The sequence below is a fragment of the Mastomys coucha genome, unplaced genomic scaffold (genome assembly GCF_008632895.1).
Source record: "Mastomys coucha isolate ucsf_1 unplaced genomic scaffold, UCSF_Mcou_1 pScaffold7, whole genome shotgun sequence".
In the NCBI taxonomy this organism is placed as follows: Eukaryota; Metazoa; Chordata; class Mammalia; order Rodentia; family Muridae; genus Mastomys; species Mastomys coucha.
The window spans coordinates 11,451,904-11,469,202 of record NW_022196913.1 but is presented as its reverse complement, the minus strand read 5'-3'; the positions used below and the strand labels follow the sequence as shown (position 1 = coordinate 11,469,202).

At 37.5% G+C, this 17,299-nt stretch overlaps 1 long non-coding RNA gene across 2 annotated transcripts in view; it reads left to right on the top strand.

Annotated features, from left to right (window-relative positions):
* LOC116081893 overlaps positions 1 to 16,948 on the top strand; it is a 59,069-nt gene extending 42,121 nt beyond the window's left edge. For both annotated transcript variants that reach the window (XR_004115074.1, XR_004115072.1), the window contains exons 4-5: positions 14,323 to 14,455; positions 16,612 to 16,948. This is a non-coding gene — a long non-coding RNA (uncharacterized LOC116081893). The remainder of the gene's footprint in view (positions 1 to 14,322; positions 14,456 to 16,611) is intronic.
* The last annotated feature ends 351 nt before the right edge of the window (positions 16,949 to 17,299 follow it).

The following is a 17,299-nucleotide window of genomic DNA, read 5'->3' as shown; positions in this document are numbered from 1 at the left end:
AGGCAAATTTATATACTGTGATGTATATGTTTCTTTTATACAAAGAATTAAATCTTGGCTGGATATTTGATGCTGTGCGACACAGAACACCCTTGATATTTTTCAGAGTTGATTAATATTTATTTTTATAATCATTGATGCTGAATTGCTGCTTTTCATAAATACATAGTGCAAAATGGCAGAAGTGTGATTTGGACCATTTCAGAAATTGTTAGAAACTCTGCCCTAATTCCAAGCCAAAATTAATTTATTGATTTTTTTCCTTCTGAAACTCGAGTTGGTATCTCAAATAACATCTTAAAAATCAACATTCTTTCATAACAATGTTCAAAGCTATGGTAAATTGATACTTTCATGTCAAGAACTGATGACAGGAAAATTATTCTTTTCCTTACTAAAACTGCTAAAGTTTCATTATGATCAGAGTACGGTGTATGTGGTAACAGTGTGAAATTCATAACATCCAGTAACTGAGTTGGAGGTGAGGTGTTTCAGGAAGGGTTTGCTGATTGCTCTGTGAACTAACAACACATGCAACTCCAAGTGTTCATGAACCATGGCTGCAGGAAAGCATAACCCATTCTCCAACACAGATGAGTGCTGTTGTAAATATCGGGATCAAAAAGTTGATTTTTGAATTAGCTTCTGGTCCTGGCATTTTAAGGAGCCTTCTACTGTCACCATATTTGTCACATCTGCCTCACTTTAAGTTGCCTCATGACTCATACATTAAGAAGATGAAACTCTATTAAACCTGCCAATCCATGAGCATGGGAGCTCTTTCCATCTCCTGAGATCTTCTTTGATTTCTTTCTTCAGAGAATTGAAGTTACTGTACAGATCTTTCACTTGTTCAGTTAGGGTCGCACCCAAATATTTTATATTGTTTGTGACTATTGTGAAGGGTATCATTTCCCTAATTTCTTTCTCAGCCAGTTTATCCTTTGAGTATAGAAAGGTTACTGATTTGTTTGAGTTGATTTCATATCCAGCCACTTTGCTGAAGTTGTTTATCAGGTTTAGGAGTTCTCAGGTGGAATTTTTGGCATCACTTAAGTATAGGATTATATCATCAGCAAATAGTGATATTTTGATTTTCTCCCTTTCAATTTGTATCCCTATGATCTCCTTTTGTTGTCTAATTGCTCAAGCTAGAACTTCAAGTACTATGTTCAATAGATAGGGAAGGCGTGGGCAGCCTTGTCTAGTCCCTGATTTAGTGTGATTGCTTCAAGTTTCTCTCTGTTTAGTTTGATGTTGGCTACTGGTTTAATGTGTATTTCTTTTACTATGCTTAGGTATGGACCTTGAATTCTTGATCTTTCCAAGACTTTTAACATGAAGGGGTGTTGAATTTTGTCAAACGCTTTTTCAACATCTAAGGAAATGATCATGTGTTTTTTTTTCTTGAGTTTGTTTTTGTAGTGGATTACATTGATGTATTTCCATATATTGAATCATCCCTGCATCCCTAGGATTAAGCCTACTTGTTCATGGTGAATGATCATTTTGATGTGTTCTTGGATTCAGTTTGCAAGAATTTTATTGAGTATTTTTGCATCGATATTCATATGGGAAATTGGTTCGAAGCTCTCTTTGTTGGGTCTTTGTGTGGTTTAGGTATAAACGTAATTGTGTCTTCATAGAACAAACTGGATAGTATTCCTTCTATTTCTATTTTGTGGAATAGTTTGGAGAGTATTGGTATTGGTTTTCTTTGAAGGTCTGATAGAATTCCTTCAGTGTAGGGGAATGCCAGGGCTGGAATCTGGGAATGGGAGGATGGATGGGGGAGCACCTTCATAGAGTCAGGGGGAGGAGAGTGGGATAGGAGTTTTTGGAGGGGAGACCTGGAAAGGGGGTAACATTTGAAATGTAAATAAAGAAAATATCCAATAAAATAAAAAAATAAGAAAACCATGAAAAAAAAAAAAGAAGATAAAACTCGCAAAAATATGGATATTTCTTTCACACACTTTCCATCTTCATACATGAAGTTGGACTTTCTCTTGATTCACCCTACCCATGTTTATACTGGATGATTGTTGGTCATCTTGTGTTTCTATTTGCTGAGTCACGTTAAATGAGATCTTTGAGCTGGTAAGTCAGCAAATCCTCTCAACATAGGCCAGGCACCTGAACCTTTCTTGCTATGCCACTTCCTTCATCTTGGTTTAAGACATAGGCTCTTCCATGTATGTCTTAACTTTCAACATTGCAGTGAATCCTTGTCATCTACTAAGTTTATACTCAAGTTATCAAAGTATTTCACAAAAATATCATAGTGCTTTAAGAAAAGTTTTGTTTTGTGTTGGGCTACATTTAGAGATATTCCATTATGGCTTTATGTGGCCCATGGGCCATGGGTTGGACATACTTGAAAGCTTGACTAATTCCTTTCTTGACATGATTTCATAAGTTACCATATTACAGTCAGTGTTAAGTTCTCGCAATCATCAGTGACTATTCATATGCTCCCTATTATTTATCTCATCCTGACCATTACTCTAGCCTTGGGCTGTACTTCATATGATCCTTTTGGTCATGTTATCTCCCCAGATGCCTTGCTCACACAACTCAGTTCTTTCATGAAGACACTTTGTCGAAGATCTTTATCCTGAATCTCACATTTAAAACTGCAACTTGTGTTTCAGCCATAACTACATTCCTAAAACCTTCTAAACATTCTGCTTAAAACTTTCCAGGGCATGACCATTAGGCATGTGTTTATCCACTAGTATGCCTGTCTATAACATGGTGATCTATATTGCTGTGCACAGCAGAATAAAGCCTGACACAATTGTGCCTGCAGATATCACTTCAGATTTCATGTTAGAGAATGTTTTGTTTTCTTAAAGGCCCCTGCCAAATACTCAGAAAATTCATTTACCATTGAATTACATGAAACTAAGGCTCATTTGTACAGTTGGATCATTTCTACAGTTTGTATTTATAGAGGAAAAGATTATAATTAAACTAACTCCTGCAAATGTTTGAAAATTGTCCAGGTTATTTGCTCTTATCAAGTTTTCATGCTTATGGAAAATATCATTTGCAATATTGACTGTAGTTCTAGAAGCACAAAGGAATAACGCCAGGCAGAAACACAAATGAACACAAAGGCTGCTTGTTTAGGGATAATGTGCTCTTCTGAAGTTAAATCTCAAGCAAGGATTGGCAAGCGAAAAATGTTTGTGTAGCTTGGAAATTGGGTGGGCCTACCAAGCACAACCACAGATATCCAGAAAGCCCAAGTTGTAAAGAGTGACATGGAGGAAATGTCAAGGAGGGTGAAAACACTGGCACTTCAAGGAGGCAGAGAGAGCTTGGAAGGCCTATTTCCATGGTATTAAAATATGTGTTTGATGTGGAAATCCTTTGCTCATATTTGATAGTCTAGTGTATGAGTCATAGTTAGGATGGAAAACAACTTTTGGCTTTCCCTTTTCCTGTCCTTTTCTTTTCCTCTCCACCCCTTCCTCATTCCTCCTTCCTGTCTTTAGTTTTTATTTCTTGCCATTATCCGTTTCTCCCTTTCCTCCCCCTTCTATATATTTCCTTATCTCATTCCATCCCTTATTTCTTCCTTTAATTTTTCTTTCACTATTATTCTTTCCTCCCCTCCCCTCATTCCCTTCCTTGCCCGACTCTATTCAATACTCCTTCCCAGAAAATATTTTTACATGTTCAGGCTTCTGACATGACCATATTATTTATTATCCTTTGGTAATAAAATTTATGGATAATGGGCAAGGCCTCAGATATCCTTGACCTCCAGATATGTTTTTATATTTGTGTTATGTGTTTATAGTTACACTGTATCAAGACTCACATGAATGGGTAGCTACATCAGTTGGTGGGTATGCTCAGCTCAAATTGACAAAACAGGTACAAATATATATCGTACAGATCATCCTTAAGAAAAGCTACATACTGTCCGATCGATGAATGACCTATTTAAATGGTTCATGGTAGAAACAACTGAAATACACTCCAGTCCATAGTTTAAACACAAATGGATTAATATAACAATATGCCATCATACACTAATTGGGTTTTCTCCAAAACATGAATTTTGGTTACAATATATTATATTAACTCAAGTGGACTGTGAATATAAATTTGCTACTAAATAGTTAAGGCTCTTTCAAAAGATAAAAAATTACCTGAATGAATAACTAAACAAGGAGAAGAAACAAGTCTTACTATGGAAGAATTTCACCTAGTAAGTGTGGAAGGAATGTAGGAAAGGGACCAGTGTTTGCTGATGACCAGTAAAGCTGACTGATTAGAGAGGAGGAGGAACTCATCACAGGATACACAGGCCGTCGGGCTTTATTCAGAGCTATGTTAGCAAACTGATTCTCCAGAAAAAAACAAACAAATAAACAAACAAGCAAAACCAAAACCAAAACAGAAGCTCAGCTTTTGCCACTTCAGTGTTGTAACTACTCCCATGACAATCAGTTGCAACTAACCATATGACGTTCCTCAACATCAAGTTGGGAAGATATGCCCTGCTCACTTCCTGTGGGCCACTCTGACCCACCTTTAGCACACTACTCTGAGTGCAGTCAATATTCTGAGCTCACTGAGTTGGTCACAGATACCATATACAATCATGTGCTTGGTTTATGCACCAGACTCTAAATTCTGGGATCCAAGGTAATGTGTAGGGCTATGAATAAGCCAAACAAGGCTTTAGGAGAAAGACACAAAAATATATTTTCTTTTTCTTTTTCTAGGTGAAACCTCAAGGTGTTTCCTTATTTAGGAATGAGGTCTTTACAGATGTGAATGGTTGACAAGAGTTAATTCTGGATTAAAGAAATTTGTTAATCTAATGGCTGGTAGTTTTAGAAGCTAACAAGACAGGAACAGAACCATGCAAGGCAAAGAGGAAGACAGTAAGGCATTCAGCAGCTAGCCCAGAAATGACAACTCTCAAAAGCTTTAAGAGGCAAGGATTCTTGCTCAGAGCCACTAGAAAAGACATGCTCCTGCTGATAACTTGATTTGGGATATTTGTCCTCCAAGAGGCTACCAGGACACACCCACTTGTTGGTGATTTGCTGAAGGCTCTGGGAAACTCATACTTTCCCTTACATATCTGCTAGAAAGAGATAACTGAATAAGACAGCCAAGCTTGACTGTCCCTATGAACATCGCCAAAAGATTTTCTAGTGTCCTCGGCACACCATCTCCTAAAGGAAAACTCTACATGACCAAAAGTGTTCATAAAATCATAATGTTACACAAGGCATCCTCTTGATCCTCCAAGGGGAACTGATGATCTGTTTATACACTGTCATTGTCATTCACTAAAGCTTCTTGTTGATGTTGGAAACAGCAATGGAACAACAAAAACAAAAAATAGCTAGTAGGCATTTACTTAATCATGCCACAATTCTAAGACAATGTACATGGTTTCAAGCCTGCCAGGTAAGCACTCTGCAATCTGAGGCTTATCTGGAGCCTCCTATACACACTTTTAGATTCCCAACAACCACTTGAAAGTCAGGCATGTTATAGTAGCATACATCCATTCCATAACCCCAGTGCTTTGGGGTAGGAATGGAGACCAGATGATGAGGGAAAGACAAATTGCTTTCTGGAAGGTCTAGCTGAAAGGGCAAACTCAAGATGCACATTCACTGAGAGATCACATCTTAAATAAGAGTGGGGAGATTGCTGGAGAGATACATCATCAGTTTAGAGTGCTTGCTGCTTTTTTGGAGAATCAGAGTTTGGTTCCTAGCACCCACATTGGATGCAGACAACCACAGCTACAAAGGAAGCAACGCCCAGAACCTGACATCTTTTTCTGGCTTCTGAAGGTACCCAAATACAGGTGTACACACACACACACACACACACACACATACACATACACACACACACACACACACACATACAGTAAATATAAAAACTACAAAATAAGGTAGAGAGTGACAGAGGAAGATATTCAAACTTGACCTCTGACCTCCATACATGAATACACATATGAATGCACCTGCAACCGCATGTACATATGCATTCATACATAATAATATTCTGCATATTGAATCATTTCTGTTCTTGTGTGCAGTCTTCCTGTTCCACACCAGTCTGATTTGAACTTCCTGTCTGGGTTTGTGTATCACTTTATATAAGACACGTTGGAATGTATGACACTCTGACAGCTTTTGAGGTCATGGAGAGATGGGAAAGAACTTTGACCATAGACACCACATGCCAACTGTTCCTTTACTTAAAGACAACAACAAAATGACATGCACATCATGCATTAGTTTGTGGAAGCTGAAATTTTTAATAATTTTACCACCTGTACTCATGAGAAATCTTGCAATATATTTCTATGTGTTATGAGTTTATATACATAATTGAGTCTATAGAGATAAGCCTGGCTCTTTAATTAGAAGCTGTAGCTTCATAAATGCAAACACCCAGTGTCACTGCTCCTCACACTCTGCATGGAACTCCTTATCGGAGATGAGGGGAACTTAGGGGATAGTAACTTAGGGATCATTTCCTCTAGCTGCAGACAAAGAAGACCAGTATCAGGATTAAAGGCACGGTAGTGCAGCATCCATGGCTTGTGACAGAGAAGGCTGAGAAATTAGGTCACTGGATTCCTGTGCGTTTACTCCCCTATGATTTTGTGCTTCATCCTGTGATAAAGATCTAAGTGATGGATGCCCAAAGCTTATTATCAGCAGACTGTGTTAGGTAATTTCATCTGTGTGGATTTCTACCAAGCCCATGCTCTGTAGGCTACCGTCTTAAAACCAGAATATCAACATGAAGGATCCTGTTTGCTTACCTTACTCTTCTTCCTGAGTTCTCTCCGAGGCTAAAGGTATGATATTTTAGAGAATGTTTAATAAGACATAAGCCAAGTGGTCCTCACTGTACTGACATAAAAGTTACCCTTTCCCAGAAATAGGCTACATTACAAAGAAGTGCTCAAACCCCTCTTTTCTCCCCCTAAAGCTGTCTATTGCAGAAGATATATAAATACAAATCCTAGGGCAAAATGACTTCATGTTGTTGGTGGCATATTCTCTGACTGAAGTTCCTGTTGAGGGTTTTGTATTCCAGAACACTGAGGACAATAGAAAGCCATTGTTTGTCTTTAGTTCTGCAGCTGTGTACTGTGCTCAGTGCTTCAGGATTTGTTTTTCTGTGCAACAAAGCTGACTTCACCTTCCTCATAAATAGGCCAGCCCACCTGCCTTACCTACTATCCTCTCGACTCTACCAGACATTTCCTGTTTTCTCTCTTTGCCTCATTTCCCCTGTAGTCAGATGCAGTTTTTATTTTTATTCGTAATTTGTTTGTTCTTGTTTTCATTGTTCTCTGTACTGTTGGTGATGCAAACTGAAGTTTCAACTGTACACATACTGGACTTTTATAGCTACCCTGTAAAGGTGATTTTTGCTTAATAGGGTCAATTTCCCAAAGGAGAATTTAGTGTCAGAATTGACCCTGTTAATCAGATTCTGTAAATCTGGGATGGATGTCATAGAAATTCCTTTGTCTTTTTTCTTTGCGATGTGTTTGGCCCCAGACTGTCCTGTACAGTGGGCAAGTACTCTATTGTAAGCTCTGCACATAGTTCTCTAGTGCATTTATTTTAAAAGTCCTATATTCAGTTATGCCATTCTGTTCCTTTCTCAGGGAAGAAATTGGATCTGGACATTCAGAAGCATTCTTCTAGGTATAAAAATATGGACATACATATATGGTATAAAAATAATCCTATAGTCACATGTGTTCAGATAAAAATAATGCATGAGGGACCAGAAATGTTTGTTTTTAGCAATAGCTAAATAGGAAGTAGAAAACACTTAACTTTCTTTTTTAACTTGGTTATTCAAGTTTTCAATGGTTGTTTCGTCTCTGTTTGATGTTAGAGAGCTTCCAGGATCCTGTCTTCTTTGGCAGGCAATTGGAGGTGACATCTCAACATAACACAATAAGGATCTTGCTGTTCTTCTGAGATTCCTGCTTTCTGCCATTGGTTCCATCAGTGTCTTTCCTGGTCACCCTCTGCTCCTTTTTTGCCTCTGTCTTGATGTTCCCTCCCTTGAGTCATCACTCATGAGGATACGCTTCCGTCTTTGTCCTACCTGTTCATTTCCGAGGGAGCTTCTTCCATTTTCCTACAATTAAGGTTTGATTTTTGTCCAACTATTTCATACCACATTCTAGTTAGTTCTTTTACTCAGACTGATGAAACCTTTGGGCTCCAACTTTGGCTTGCAGACTGGCAGCCCCTCACATCAATCTACGAAACATTTTTGCTGGCTTTCTGAATGTTTTTCTTTTTATTAAAAATAGTATTTTCACATAATATATTTTGCTTATGGCTTCCCTACCTTCTGCTCCTCTCAGCTCCTTCTCACTTGCCCTCTCATCCAGACCTACTCCCTGTCTGACTCTCACTAAAAAAACAAAAAAACAAACAAAAACCAGAAACAAAAATATAAAACAAACAAAACAAAACAAAGAACCCCTGGCTTCTAAGGAATAATAATAAAATAAAATATAATATAAAACAGAAACTGACATGTCTGAGTTGGACAAAACAAATTAACCAAAGGAAGAGAGCCCAAGAGAATGGATGAAAATGAGAGACCCACTCCTTCACACACACAAGCATCCTATAAAACACTAAGCTGGAAGGTATGGTTTATATGCTGAAGATCTGGTACAACCCCTTGCAAGTGCTATGCATGCCAACACAGTCTCTGTGAGTTCATATGGGCTTTGATCATGTGAATGTATAGGGCCTTGTTTTTTGTTTTTTGTTGTTGTTATTATTGTTGTTATTGAATTCCATAATGGTAGTACAAGTTTGCACTGCCACCGGGCAATGAACGAATGTTTCCTTTACCTCACATACTCAACAGCATGAACCATCACTTGTTTTACTTTTCCAGCCATACTGAAAGGTGTACGATAAAATCTCATAGTTTATATTTGCACTTCCCTGATTACTAAAGATGTTGAGTGTTTCTTTAAGCATTTCTTACCCTTTAAGTTTCTTCTTTTGAGAATTTTCCATTTAGATCTGTACCCCATATTTTAAATTGGGCTAATTGTTTTCTTGGTATCTAGGTTTTTGGGTTTTTTTTTTTTTTTGAGTTCTTTATATATTTTGGATATTAGGCCCTTGTCAGATATACTTTTGACAAAAATACTTTTCCATACTGTAAGACTTCCATTCCACTTTGTCCAAATAGTACTTTGCTTTACAAAAGCTGTTCAGTTTCTTGAAGCTGCATTCATGAAGTCTTGATCACAAGTACTAATACCCATCATGACAGTTCTCTGTTCTGAAAGACTTTTCCGGTGTCAACAAGTTCCAGGGTATGCCCCATTTCTTCTTATCTAATTCATTGTATTTGGTTTATGTTGAGGTCTTTGGTCCATTTGGAGCTGAATCCCCCACCCCATGAAAACTATGGCTCTATTTGAACTCTTCAACATGCCATTATCTAGTTTGATCAGAACCATTTGTTGGGATGCTGTAGTTTTGCCAGTGTGTATGTCTGGCTTCTTTTTTAAAAGGTTATTTGTCCATAGGTCTTCAATTCAGTTCCATTGATCAACATATCTGTTCTGTGCCAATGTTGTTTTTATTACTATAACTTTATAGCACCACTTGAAACTGAGCCATGGTAAGCCTTCCAGAACCTCTTTTATTACTCAATATTGTTTTAGTTATTCTTGGTTTTCTTTGTATTTCCATATAAAGCTGAAAGTTGTCCTTTCAAGATCTGTGAAGAATTGTGCTAGAATTTTAACAGAGATTGCATTGAATCTGTAGATTCCTCTTGCTATGATGGACATTCTTTTTTTTTTTTTAATTTTAAGCAGATATCCATATGCAAGCAGTTTATTTCAACAATTTCTTTAGAAGTATATATCTGGTGCTTTAATTTTGTTCTTTTAGATAAGGCCACAGTGGCTATTCGTTTTTTTTATTAGATGTTTTCTTTATTTTTTACTATGCTAGTCTTATCATTCCACAAGCATGTGAGTTATTTCCCATAATTAATTGATATCTTATTCAATTTATTTCTTCAATGGCTTAAAGTCTTTATTATACTTGTCTTTCACTTGCTTGGTAAGAGATACTCTAAGATATTTTACATTATTTGAGGTTCTTGTGAAGGGTGGTGTTTCCCCTGTTTCTTTCCCAGTCTGTCATTTCTTTATAGAAGGGCTACTGGTTTGTGTGAGTTAATCTTCTCTCCAGCCACTTTGATCATAGTTTATCAGCTGTAGAAGTTCCCAGGTGGAATTCTAAGGGTCATTTATATATACTGTCAGATTATCTGTAAATAATTTGACTTCTTTCTTTTTGACTTATATCCCCTTGATCTTCTTCAGTTGTCTTACTGCTCTAGCTAAGGCTTCAAGTACTATATTGAATAGATATCCAGAGAGTGAACAATAATGTCTTGTTCCTTATTTTAGTGGAATTGCTTTGATTATATGTTTCCTCATTATGTTGGCTCTGGGGTTGCTTTAAACTGCCTTTATTATATTGAGCTGGGTTCCTTGTATGCCTAATATCTTCAACACCTTTCATCATGAAGTGGTGTTGGATTTTGTCAAAGTTCTTTTCTGCATCTAATGATCATGTGGTTTTGTCTTTCAGTTTCTAATATGTTGGATTACATTTATCTCTTTGCATATGTTGATCTATCACTGCATCTCTGGGATGAAGAATTTTTGATCATGATGGATGATCTTTTTGATGTATTCTTGGATTCTGTTTGCAACTATTTTATAGAGAATGTTTGCATTTAAGTTCATGAAGGAAAATGTTCTATAATTCTCTTTCTTTGCTTGGACTATGTGTGGTTTGGGTATCAGGGTATCATGTCCTAATAAAATAAAATGGGTAGTGTTTGTTCTGTTTCTACTTTATGGAATAATTTGAGGAGTATTGCCATGAACTCTCTTTGAAAGTCTGGTTGAGTTCTTCTATAAAACCATCTGCTCCCATTATTTTTTGACTAGGAGACTTTTAATAACTGCTTCTATTTCACTCAGGTTTATAAGAGTGTTAAAATTGCTTATCTGTTCTTGATTTAACTTTGATAAGTGGTATGTATTGAGAGAATTTTTCATTGCTTTTAGATTTTCTAACTTGATGGAGTATATGCTTTTAAAGTATGCTCTTATGCTTACCTTCCGTGGTATCTTCTTTTAATTTCTAATATTGTTATTTTGGATACTCTCTTGCCCTTTTAGTTAATTTGGATAAGAGTTTGTTAATATTACTGAAATTTCTTTTTTAAAACCAACTCTTTGTTTCATTGATTCTTTGTACTGTTCCTTTTTGTTTGTTTCTATTTTATTAAGTTCAGTTAAGGGTTCAAGTATTTTTTGCTGTCAACTATTTTTGGGTGTGATTTCTTTTTTTCTCTAGAGTTTTCAGATGTGTTGTTAAGTTACTAGTATGAGCTCTTTCCATTTTTTATTTATTTATTTTTTTGTTTTATGTGTGTAGGTACTTGGTGCTATGAATACAATGAAGACTAGAACCATCTTCACTGTGTATCATAAGTTTGTGTGAGTTGTGTATTTATTTTCATTCAACTGTATGAAGTCTTTAATTTAATGATCCTTATGAAGTCTTTAATGTCTCGATCTATATGCCACTCAGAAGACAGTTTTTGAGTGTTTATTCTTTCTCTTGTTGTTGATATCCTCTTTATTCTTGAGGACCAGATAGGATGCATGATGTTATTTCAATTTTCTTCCATCTGCTGAGATTTGCTTTGGGTCTGAGTATATGGTCACTTTTGGAGAAAGTTCCATGAGATCTTGAGAAGAAAGAATCTATCTATCATCTATCTATCATCCGTCTGCCTATCTGTCTGTCTATCTGTCTATCTATCTATCTATCTATCTATCTATCTATCTATCTATCTATCTATCTATCTATCTACCTACCTACCTACCTACCTACCTACCTATCTATCTATCTATCTATCTATCTATCTATCTATCTATCTATCTATCTATCTGTCTGTCTATGGTGAAATGTTCTATAAATATTTGTTAGGTCCATTTGGTTTGTAACTTCAGTCATCTTAATCATTTCTTTGTTTAGTTCTTTTCTAGATGATCTGTTTGTTGCAGTATGTGAGGTATTGAAGTCTCTCACTTTACAGTGTGAGGATCAATATGATTAAGCTACAAGTGGAACTTATGTGTCCATCTATGTGGTTCATGGATGTTAAGAATTGCAGTGTTCTCTTGGTGCATTTTTTCTGTGATGAGTATGTAGTTTCCTTCCCTTCTCTTCTGATTAGTTTTGGTTTGAAGTTAATATTGGTTGTAAAATGGCTATATATCAGCTTCCTTCTTAGGTTCATTTGCAATATCTTTTTCTATCACTTTACGTTGAAGAGATATCTGTCCTTGCTATCATAGTGTGTTTCTTGCATGCAACAGAAGGATGGAAACTTTTTTGCATCCATTCTGTTAGTTTTGTCTTTTTATTGGAGAATTAAGACCATTAATGTTGTATGATTTCAAAAACCAGTGTTCACCTGTTTCTCCTCTTTTGATGTTTTTCTTTTCTTGAAACAAGGTCTTCAGACCAGATTGGCTTGTCAGTATACAGTTTTTCTATATAGTCTGGCCTCAAACTCACAGCAGTCTCTGTATATGGGTATATAGTATTTGTGTGTGTGTGTGTGTGTGTGTGTGTTTTGCATGTATATGTATCTGTAGGTATACACATGACATATCTATGAATGAGTGTGCACATGTGTGGAGGCCAAAAGGTGTTTTTGAGTATCCTTCTTTATTACTCTCCACCTTATTCTTTTGAGAAAGGAGCTCTCAAGCCACAGAGATCCTCTTGGCTGCCCTCTACCTGTGCTGCTGATAAAAGTCTACACAGCCACCCTTTACTTTTTTGGTCCTAGAACTTGGTTTACAGATGAAGCTTATCCCAAACTCATAGAGATCCACCTGACTCCATCTTCTGAGTGCTGAGATTAAAGGCATGTGCTACTACTGCCTGATCACACCTTGCTTTTTGTGTCTGTGCTGTGGATTTGAACTCGGGTACTGACTCTTGTGCAGCGAGCACTCTCATCTCCTAAACTATCTCCCCAGGCCCTAGCTCACAAAAGGTGCTCTCTCTTGGGTTCAAAGTAACCAAGTTAACATCCTCTATGGAACTGTCTTTAAAGAATAATGAGACACTTTCCCTTGGTTTCTTCTTTTCTTTGCCATTTTCCATCAAAGTCAGCTTCCTAGGACACTATAAAAATGCTTAGGTAAAATGGGTCTTAACTGTGGTGTGGGTCACTTTAGGTATCTTTAAACATTTTCTTACTTCAGGACATTTTTTGTTGGCTTCTAGAAGCATGAAACTGAAATGTGCCTTTTCAATTTTACAAACTTTTTAAATGTATGGATGTACTGGCTGGTTTTGTGTGTCAACTTGACACAGGCTGGAGTTATCACAGAGAAGGGAGCTTCAGTTGGGGAAGTACGTCCATGAGATCCAGCTGTGAGGCATTTTCTCAATTAGTGATCAAGGGGATAGGGCCCCTTGTGGGTGGTACCATCCCTGGGCTGGAAGTCTTGGGTTCTATAAGAGAGCAGGCTGAGCAAGCCAGGGAAAGCAAGCCAGTAAGGAACATCCCTCCATGGCCTCTGCATCAGCTCCTGCTTTCTGACCTGCTTGAGTTCCAGTTCTGACTTCCTTTGTGATTAACAGCAATGTAGAAGTAAGCTAAATAAACCCTTTCCTCTCCAACTTGCTTCTTGGTGATGATGTTTGTGCAGGAATAGAAACCCTGACTAAGACAATCGATATTCGATACCCGCTTTCTTCAAATGTTGATGCTTTCCTCTCTTCTCACATGGCTCATCTTCTCATAGCCTTTTGGGAAAGTTTTTCATCCTTCACCATGGAACACAGGGCCCTTCATGATAGGGTCCACACACTTCTTACTGACTGTGTTCCACTTCCCACTCACTGTTTTCCCACACCACACATTTTAAATGCCCATGTCAAATAACATTTTTTGAAACTACAGTACGTGACCTCAGCCCTTACTTTCCAGCATATGCCCTTATTTGTCTTTGGTAGATGTTAGCTAGGTTTTGCCCGCCTTGTATAAAAAGGTAGCCTGTCACAGGTATGTAACTATTGGATGCTGGATAGTGCACTCCTATCTCAAGATCCTGAAACAGTCGCAGAAGCAGTAAAGAATTGAGGAGCACCAAGTGTCAACCCTACAGAGAATGAAAATCTGGCAACTTTTTCTTCCCAGCATCTTGTTTCATTAATAAGAATCAGCAGAAGCTTGGGAGTCCAGGAAGGCAATCACAGAACCAGCTTCCTAAAGCACAGAACAGGATGCAGAAGGTACTGAACTCACCTGCAGGTGCTGCATACTCCATCAGGTATGATTTCCAGAAACTCTGGTGTTCCCGTAAGGTGGAGAAATGACTGCTCCAGGCTGTTCTGTCATTACCACCCGTAAAAATACACTGTGCAATTGTATTCTTATAGATCTCCCCCATGGGTACTTAGTTCAGTGAAGTAAGTTACTGTAAGAATCCCTGATTTTTTTTAAGGGGTGGTGGTGGTGGTGGTGTCGTTTTAGTTGATGTCAGAGGCAGAAGACCATGCGTTGAAAGTTACTGTAGAGCCAGGCTGAAAGAACACAAATATATGAAGGTGGTGGTGGTGGTGACACTGGGGAAGCCTCCGCTAGGAGTAAAAATTGCAATTCAGTACCAAAGGGAAGAAATTCTTTTCACTTGTTTAATTCTTCTTAAATTAAAAAAGGATATATTTTTTATTGTGTGTATATTGGCACTCTCTTTTTTCTTCCTCTTTCCCCTTTCCTCTGTTTTTAATAATATACTGTGTTTTGAAATTTAAATTTATTTTGAGACTTTTATAGGTATACATAGTGCAATCTGATCACACTTAAGCACCTCTACCCTAACTCTCTTTTGTCTTGAGGTAGGTCTTATTTTACATTGCATGGGTCGGGCTGGCCCACAGTTTACTCTACAATTTCAGCTGGACTTGAATCCACAGCAACCCTTCTTTCTTAACCCTGTGTGCTGGGTTTATATGTATGAGCCACAAGGCCAGACAAGAAACTTTTTCTTTTAATTGAAAAAAAAAGGAAGACTTTGAAACTAGAAAGCTTGTAAGAAGAACATAATAATTTGGTACATGTAATTTGTTTTTTTGCTGACTCCTCCTTTGGGGGTCATGTGTATTAGATTTATGTATCTCATTATTCTTATTTAAGATCCATATGTAATGCTTAACTATCTAAAATTCTAGCTTCATAAGCAGTCCTTATGAAGGGTTTCCCTATTGTCCCTTCCCACGTGAGCCTGGGATGACAAGCACCTTTATGGCACACAAACACACACATCATTTTCAAATGAGGACATTCACTACAATTCATTAAATTTGCTCATAAAATGAGCTTGATATCCCTTGGGCTAGGTCCATTAAATGATTCTATTTGGCTCAATTATGAATCATTTTTTTTCTTATATTCGAATGGCAGCTTCTATGAGTTACTGTGAGCAAAGAGGCCTCACAAGACAGATTCAGGAATGCAGCAGCCAAAACCCAGGGCCTGCATAGAAATTCCTGAATAAAAATATCACACAGGGAGAGGGAGGACCATATGTCTGTCTGCTGGTGTTCTGTGCTTGGCACCAACTGAGTTCCCAAGGGCTGACTTGTGCAGGAGGTAATTATATCATGGCACGTTGTGCTTGGAGGTGTTGACTGCAGAAACTGTGTGAGCTAGTGACACAGGGTCTTCCAGGGTGCTCAGAGATCTATTTTGCTATTAACAATCAAAAGATGTGAGACACATTCATTATCTTTAAGAAGCTACAACTTAGATAATAAAAATTTAGATGCAAGGTATTCTTTTATATTCCCTTTATTTCTAAAATTAAAAGCAGTCCCCCACCATGGCTTGCTGTATTCATTCTGATTTTTATCTCTCCATCTCTCTTTTCAAACTTCCAGAAGTGGGGCATTATGATTATGGTTACTGTAGATGAATTTTATAGCAATATCAAAATGATAATATATGTATAGTATAATGTTTATCTCACACTAGCCTTGAAAACACTATTTAGTTAAGGATGACCTGAGTGTCAGATCTTCCTGTTTCCACTTCTTAAGTTGCACGGATCACATCAAGATCGTGTGCTACAATCCTCAGTTCATGTGACACTGGAGACTGAATCCTGGGCTTCATGAATGCTAGCTGAACACTCTGAAAATTGAGCTACATGCCCAGCCTATACTACTAAAAACATAACACTTAATAATAATAATAATAATAATAATAATAATAATAATAATGTACATTTTTAAAAGTCACATGAAATTATAGTAGAAAGAATGCTTGTTTTCAGAATATATGGTACAAGGGGTGTCATTTCTACAACTTGTCTCCATTCAAAAGTATATCCATGGTCCTAGTAGTATTTTAACACTTAGTGAAAAATGTGCCCTTTGTCTCTTGCCAGGTGTGTCACATTTCAGGTTATTTGTTCTGATTTCACAGCCTGGGGCTGCCAGCACAGCAGTGAAAAGCTGCCAGCACCCATTATGTGGCAAGAGCAGAGGGAGGAAGAAGCTGTTCACAAGTGACAGCTGAGAACGCCTGGAGGTCTTCAGGTGGGAACACATGACCCTCTTCATGGAAATTAACCAAAGAGAAAAACAGAAAGAACAGCATGCAATTGGATGGGCAGGTATTCCGTTCCACAATATTGACTCTGAACATCATCTTCTGAGGAGTCCTGGCTTAATTCCTGATGGGCTTTGGGGACCCAGAACATGTCCTGAAATTATTTATAGTTACTTTTAAAATAAAATAATAATAAAATAAAAAATACATCCCACTGTTTCTTAGTACTTTTAAACCTTCAGCAAATTTTAAATAGTGAAGTAAGGAGGTTATAGGAAGAATGGAAACCCATCATGTCAGTTTGGCCAACGAATTTTTATTTTTACATATGTACTTGCTTGAAAGCATTTTTAAGTATGTGTATATTTGTGTCTGCATGTAGATCTTGGCCACAGCGCAGAAGGCCAGAGCTGAATCCTCTGGAGCTGGAGTTACAGGTGGTCACAAGCTGACCAGCGTGGGTGTTGAGATTGGGGTTTGCACCCTTTGCAAAAGCAAGTGCTCTAAATCGCTCAGCTGTCTCTGTAGCACCCCGTATTTTTTAAAACAGTAAGATGTATGT